Source organism: Cyrtonyx montezumae, unplaced genomic scaffold (genome assembly GCF_038088225.1).
Source record: "Cyrtonyx montezumae isolate F1298 unplaced genomic scaffold, pur_monq_1.0 scaffold_13, whole genome shotgun sequence".
NCBI lineage: Eukaryota > Metazoa > Chordata > Aves > Galliformes > Odontophoridae > Cyrtonyx > Cyrtonyx montezumae.
The window spans coordinates 12665705-12674037 of NW_027071859.1; positions in this window are offsets into that span (position 1 = coordinate 12665705).

The window sequence follows — 8333 nt, forward strand, 5'->3', positions numbered from 1 at the left end:
GAATCTCCTTCTCAGGCAATATTCAAGACCCGCCTGGACGCCTACCTGTGCGACCTGGTGTAGGGAACCTGCTTTGGCAGGGGGGTTGGACTCGATCTCTTGAGGTCCCTTCTAACCCCTGTGATTCTATGAAATGAAAAAAAATATAAGACTGAAACAGAGCCTGATTGCATCAGGCATGTGGTTGCTAGCTGAGATTCATGGTCCACATGGAGCAACAGGACTTCTAGTGGAAGCACACTCAAGCTTCCAAGGTACTCACTGAACACATCCTTTTAAGGGTAAGCTCAGAACATAAACATGTACTTAAAGACATCTCCATTTAGCACTGGTGTGGGTGTCAGAGTCCAGATGTGCCAGCTCTCAGAATGATGAGTCAGAAATTTGCCTGCTTCTACCTGTAGAGTAAATAACTCCTAATGACGATACTCCACCAGGGAATAGTATAGAAGATGGTATATTTCAAGTAGTTCTATACAAACAGTTATACAGGTAATACAAAAGAGAAGATGGCTCACCTTTAAGATGACAAGGCTCGCAGAGGACTCCACATGGGAGGGATCTCCAAGAAGAGATCCTTCCCTGGTGGTGGTCAGCCCTTAAATGGGGTTTGAGAGAGGAGGAACTAGGCTCCACCCCTTCCACCCACACAGGTATATCACCTTCACCTGTGCCCCCATGGCTGACTTGGTGCTCACCTCAGGTGACCAATCAGTGGTTCAGGCCGTGATTCAGCAGTTCCCATACACTCCACCCCTTCACGACATGAACCACTGATCAAGTAACCATAAGGTGAGTTCCCCTTGATACAGAGACCCAATACATCGCGACGCTTACATAATTGCCCGTCGCAACGCATGCTGATGTAATCTGATATGAGTGATGATCGGCGCATCCGTCGAACTCTTCTTTGGGCCAGTGCTCGGTGGTATCTACTGGAAGCATGTAATCATACAGTGCAGGTCCATCTTACGTGTCATCAGTCCCGGTTAGACCATCACCAGATGCTTCACATGGTCTTATAACAACTCTGGAACACTGCAGTATTGTTTTGATTCCTTCTGGTGATTCATAGACTTATGGGGAGTAATACAAGTGTTTTAGAGGTACCAAGAGGGGAAGATCCGCTTTCCAGGGCAAGATACAGGCCGTATTCCTGTCTTGGGTTAACACTTCAGCTTGTACAGGGGCACGCCCTGGTCGCCTGTACCAAACCCTTTGACCCGATGTCTGTGGCTGTACGACTATATCAGGCACCAAAGGGGGTGTCCTGATCTGCCACAGAGACATGATAGGGGTCCCCTTAGCAATGAAGACTGGAGTGTTAACCATTATTTCAGTAGGCCATGTACCTATAACCGGAGGAGCTACCGAACCCCCCACCTCCAATAATCTCCCCCAAGGTGCAAGTAGGCCGCACCATCGTGGTCCTACCTGCACCTTCCAGGGCCATTTTATTCTATTGGTACCTGGTTCTAGGTCCTCAGGGGCAGGGAGCAGAAGGTTGTTCTCATTGCCAATCTGAGGTTTCACTTCATTATCGGTGCCCGTAATTTGGATCCTAAGTGGGGAGGCCCATATTGTTTGTAACATTTTCAAGGCACTGGGTCTGCCATCTCTAGGTCTTTCATTCAGGTCCCGCAGGGTCTCATGGAGTCTCTTTGTCCACCCCTGCAGGGACTGAGAGTCTGTCTTCAGGGCAGCCTTGAGAATACCATTGTAACGTTCGATAAGGCCTGCCCCCGTTGGATTATATGGCAGGTGGAATCGCCACTCAATATTATTTTCTTCTGCCCAGCGTTGTATCACTGCACCCGTGAAATGACTTCCTTGGTCACTCTCGATGACTTGCGGTGTCCCGTAGGCAGCCATCAACCTTGTGAGTGCCTTTATAGTGTATGCCTGGTTGGCTTTTGGTACTGGATAGGCCTGCATTAGCCCACTCGCGGTGTCGACACAGGTTAGGGCATATCTCGCCCCCTCAGACCGAGGGAGAGGCCCAATATAATCAACCTGCCACCTCTGTAGAGGATTGTGTCCTCTAGCAAGATGGGCTGTAGTTTCAGGCAACGACCTCGGTCTTATCTTAGAGCAGGCGTCACAGTCTCGGCATGCTTGAGCGATGTCCGATAGTTGTACGGGCAGTCCCCACGCTTTAGCGGCTGCCCACATGGTCTTCTGCCCAGCATGCCGCAGCTTTTGATGTAGCCAGTAAGCGATATTCTCAGATGGAGAGTTCTCAACCCATCTAACTCGGGCCAGTGTGTCGGCTTCATCATTTCCTGGTGACTGTAGGGGTTGATGACCAGAAACATGGTAGACACACACAGTTCTGTGTTTGACTGTATTCCATATGTCTAACCACATATCTTTGCCCCAGATCGGTCGGGAGTGGATAGTCCAATCCTGGGTGGCCCACTGTGCGATCCAAAGAGTGAGCCCCCGATACACAGCCCAACTATCTGTGCAAATATTCAGGATACCATCACCAGGTTCTTTGGTTATAACCATCCACACCGCCCGCAGCTCTGCCCACTGGCTGCTTTGACCATCCCCCTCTTCGAACCAGATTGTGTCTGTGGCAGGATGGTACGCTACTGCTCTCCACTTACTTGGGTTGCCCTTGCTGGACCCATCCGTGTACCAGGCATCTTCAGGAATAGGATATTTTCCTTCCTGGACGGGACTCTTCTGTGGTGGAGCAACCAAAGTTTGTTTTGGTGCATCACTATGATACGTTACTGGGCCAAGAATCTTCTGAAGCTCTTCTTTCAACGGTGAGGAAGATAGACTACTCCTCTGACTGAGATAGGCAACCCATCGTGCCACCGTCTGTGCCTGGGCCACCCCCGTCTTAGGAAGGTGGGTCAGATCTCTTACCCACCCCTGGATTGGCAATGTAGTCTTGACTATAACTTCGGCCGTTTGGGTTATTGGCTCTACCGCTTGTAATGCAGAATAGGCAGCCAATAACTGTTTTTCAATCATACTATATCTTTCCTCTGCTCCATGCCACACCTGAGACCAAAATCCAATGGGGGTCCGAACAGAACTCTGACGTTGCCACAGGCCCCAGCCAAAGCCATCTTGAGTTACGTGAACATCTAGCTCAGCTGGAAGGGTAGGATCAAATATACCCAGTGCCTGGGCTTGTTTAACTGCCTGTTTCGCCTGTTGAAAAGCATCCTGTTCTGTTCTCCCCCAGTCCCATAATTGGCCCTTTTTGGTAAGTCTATATAAAGGTCTCAGCAGCTGCGCCAAATGAGGTATAAAGGAACGCCAATATCCCAATATACCCAGGAATTCCTGCAGCTGCTTTGGTGCTGTAGGGACTGGAAATGCCTGAACCTTATCTATGACGGCATCAGGTAATACTTTGGTCTTTCCTGACCAGACTACCCCTAGAAATTTTACGGACAGTCCTGGACCTTGCACTTTTTGAGGATTGATAGCCCATCCTCTTTCACTTAGGTAGGCAGTTAATGAATCTGCTGCCTCCCCTACTGCTTCCAGTGAGTCGGATGTTAACAGGAGGTCATCAATATAGTGGTATAGGTTCACACTGTTTGGTTTCCTCCAATCAGCCAGGTCACGTGCCACCAAATTATGACAGTATGTTGGTGAGTGCACGTACCCCTGTGGCAAGACCTGAAAGGTCCACTGCCTGCCTCCCCACGTAAATGCAAATTGATCTTGTGATTCTTTAGCAATAGGTATGCTAAAAAACGCATTCGCTAAATCCAGGACACAATGGTAGGTTTTAATTTCCCTACTAAGAGTGTCCATTAAGGAGGCAATATTGGGTACGGCCGCATGGATGGGCGGCGTGACCTTATTCAGTTCCCTATAATCCACCGTCATTCTCCATGTTCCATCCGACTTCCGTATTGGCCATATGGGGGAATTATATGGGCTGTGTGCAGGCCTTATAATACCTACTTTCTCTAATTCCTGCACTGTTTTTGATATTTCTTCTTGTCCACCCGGGAGTCTGTACTGTCTTACATTAGTAATCCGGCGTGGTTTTGGCAAACAAATGGGCTCATGTTTCGCATGGCCCCTCAATATTGTCCGTATTGCCCGGATACTAATGTACCTCTGCCGTAGTCTGAACTCTCCCACAGTTGTCTGGAGAGCCAGACCCCATAGAATGTCTATGCCCAAGATATATTCTGGAATTGGGGCAATCGACACCTTATACTCCCGGGGCGGGAGACGCCCAACCCCCAGTTTCAACCACGTCTGGGTGACTGGAATAGTCTGTCCCCCAAACCCACCAATCATCACTCTATTACCCTTAAATTTCGTTGGGTCTCCATATATAATCGATGTTTCTGCGCCAGTATCCACTAGAGCCATCACCTTCTGTACATTTGTCCTGGACCAGAATATTGTTAGTTCTACATAGGGCCTCCGGTCACAGCTAGAGGCCCTATGGGGACCAGAATTTTCCGTTAATCCATGAATTTTGCCAGATCTAAATCTTTTGCCACAGGTGGCTCAGGCACTGTAGCCTGTGACACCTGTGGATATTTTTTCCTTCTGTTCGGTATTATAAAGTCAGCCAAATTCCAGGTTGTTGTTGGTGTTTTTTCTATAATTCGTACTCCCGATTTTCTGGGAGCACTCTGAAATTTCTGATCATTTCTAAGCTGTTTCCACAGCTGTAACAAAACATGGTTGGGTTGCCCATCAATTTTGGTAAATGCAACCCCAGCCCGTATGAGATCATTAAACATAGTCCTCCGGGATACCCGTACGGGGCCTGATCGGGGCATCCGTGGAGCAGGCTTTTTAGTTCTAATAGGGAAGGCCTCAGCATCTTCCACTATACGAACATTACGCCTGGTTCTTACGCGCTCCGTCTCCCCTAAGTCTGCTACTAACTGGGCTGCCTGCTGTACGATGGCTTCTGATGCCACCAATGGATTTAATATGGAAACCAACATCCCATATAGGTGGGAGGGGGCCTGCTGTAGTATTAGATCTCTCATGCCCGCTGTAAATTTTTCCGTATCGGGGCTTTCAAAAGTGTCCGCATACAGAGCCTCCCTCATACCCAGTTCTCTGATATAGGTCTGGAGGTCCTCCATAGAGGACCACAAACCAGTATTAAGAGGGATATCGGTTTTATTGGGCCATGTTAAGCGGCATGCAGCCATCAACCAATCTATAATAGAATGGTTTTCCTCATTATAATGGACAGCTGCATATAATCTTTGTCTTAATGCCGGGTTTATCGTTATAGATGCTAATTTTGACATTTCTGTTCCATTTACTAAAACACTTTCAGCTCCTGCATCCCATAACCTTAGGAGCCATGATGGTATGCTTTCTCTTGGTTTCCGATGGAACCGTTGTACTAGGTCCATCAACTCATTAGCTGTATATGGACGAGCGGTCACATGGAGGCAGGTTTCTGCAGGGGGCCATTGGTCAGGAGGCACCCCTGCTGGTCTATCCTGTACCTTCTTTGTTTTTTGAGTTATAATAGGCCGAATCTCGAATGGGTCCATCATAGATGGAGTTTCGAGATCTGCCTTAGAGATCTTTTCCCCTGTCATATCAGAGTCTTCTTCCTCTGATTTTGGGGTGTCTTCTACCAATATATTCCTTATTTGTCTTGTGGGGACATTTAGGCCAGGCTTTTTGGTTGTTAACGTACCCAGCTGTTGTTCCAGTTTCTCAATACGGTCTCGTAATAACTGATTTTCAGTCTCCATATTAACATTTGCGACATCTAACTTGAGTATGGCCATTACTAATGGCCAGGCTACTGCAGAGGCAGCTAACCGCCGCTCCTTGGTAATAAGTATGTCTTTATCTAATCCTACAAAGTAGTCAGTCAAATAAGATGGAGAAGGAGCGGCAGTCCCTGGAACCCGCATGGGTCCCCATTTCTCAATAACGGATGCCAATCCATAGTAGGGTGACCCCATGAATCCTGGAATTAGACCAGGGATTGTCTGTTCTAGGGGGGTAACGTTCTCCCCCTTGGCCCATTTAAATATACTCCAAATAAACGACATTATGGATTTAGTTAGAGCTGCCTGGCTCGCCAAATGTAGAGTAAATAACTCCTAATGACGATACTCCACCAGGGAATAGTATAGAAGATTGTATATTTCAAGTAGTTCTATACAAACAGTTATACAGGTAATACAAAAGAGAAGATGGCTCACCTTTAAGATGACAAGGCTCGCAGAGGACTCCACATGGGAGGGATCTCCAAGAAGAGATCCTTCCCTGGTGGTGGTCAGCCCTTAAATGGGGTTTGAGAGAGGAGGAACTAGGCTCCACCCCTTCCACCCACACAGGTATATCACCTTCACCTGTGCCCCCATGGCTGACTTGGTGCTCACCTCAGGTGACCAATCAGTGGTTCAGGCCGTGATTCAGCAGTTCCCATACACTACCTCATACTGTGAAGAGCCCGGCTTGACCCATGAAGAACATTAGCCCAAGGTATCCTCACAGATACTGATTTCAATGTGTGTGTCTGTTTCAAGTGTACATTCCATCATAACTGAAGGGGAGAAGGCAACTATCTTCTGCCCTCCACATCTCAAGCGCGTGCCTGGAGACAGCTGGCTACAGCTCTCCTGTCAACTGGTGCCACCTGTGGTAGAGGGATTGCAACCAGATGATCACTGTGGTCCCCACCAACCAAAACAATTCCATAACATGCAGAGGTCAAAAGTCCAGATCTGGATTCCGCTGCAAGACGGGGCTTCCGACACCTAAGTCAGATAAAAGCTATGTTTAAACACTGATGTTTGGAGATTAACACAGAAAAAAGTCAAGCCCAGTGGCACCTCCACAGAATTTTACAGGAACCGTGTTGAGCAGCATGTGTTTCGGTCTTTCCAAGACCTACCACAGTGTAAGAGAGCAAGTGGGAAGCAGGGACAACCACACCATTTCCTCCTGTGAATGCTGGCTGTACAGTATGCATTTTACTAACCTAATCAGATGAAGATAAACACCTTGCAATACAGCGTATAACTGACGTCAACTTCATTTGTGCGCTTGGGATGATGTCAGCACCACCTCTGCAACTGCGTTTTAATCTCTTTGAGTAGCAATAAATGCAGCAGCTAACCTATTACTTTCCACAAGCTGCCACACCAAGATTATTCTATATTTCCCCTGCAGGCTACAGAAGTTGTGCAAAGGAGGTGGGAAAGCCAGAACAATGGGATCTGCTCCTGTACTAAGGTCATTTCTCTTGAGGAATCTAAATGAAATCTAATTGAATACTAACTAGAATAAGTGACACCTCACAGCACACAAGTCAGGCTCATTTAGGCCCTTAAGAAATGAATTTCAGGCTCATTTACATCAGTGCAAATAATATCAAATTATTTTTTAAGGACATACACTGCTATTGCTGAAAGTAACTTTTTACTCTCAATTAAACACACTGACCAATATACTCAAAACTTTCCAAGCCAAATACTGAGAGGGGCTGAGATTCTAAAACTTGCATAAAGCTTCTGAGGGGAAGCAGATATGCTAAATTAGCTTAAAAGAAGAATTAGCTTAGAAGTCAAAAATGCTGAAATGAAGGCATGGAAACTGGTACCAGGAACATAACTCACAAGAATATTTGGAAAGGCAAAAGTTAATGCCAGAACTAGTTTAGTTTCATCTTCCCCCCCCCCCCACCGAGAAATTCTTTTCAGTAGTTTCTCGTGTTCCAGTGGAATTACATTATACTACATTTATACAGGTCATTTATACCCCGCTTCTCTTATACTTTGATTTCAATTTGTCTCATCGTGTTACCAATTTTCAACATTTTCTTCTACTGAGAGAGTTGGAAAGTTACAACTGAACTAAGTTGTTAGCTGTACTCTCTCTTATTAAATTAGCAAGTTTTTCATAGAAACCTTAGACAAAACTTTAAGAACAAAGAACAGATCGATACTAATTCTTTTGGTATTCATTATGCTATTAGTCACAGGGCTCACTCATACATTTCCAAATTTTAACATAATCATTTCAGGATGAAAAGTTGTTTGGTTTTTTTCCCCCTTCCCAGTAATTTTTTCTTGGTATCACATTTCACACTCTTCATCTCTGTCAGGAAAGTGCAGTTCAGGGTTTTAGGATCTCATTTTTTAGTGTTGCTTTTTTTTTTCTTTATATATACAGGTTTATCAAAGTTGCTGCTTCCTTCAGAGGATGTCTTTTTAATGGTTTGTTTATTCCCTTAGAGCATACACACATCAGCAAGGCAAGGGGATCAGGCTATATGACATCATATTGCCAAAGGAATTGTTGTAACTTGTTTGTACCTCCCTGAAGAAGAGCTTGCACCTTGAGTACAC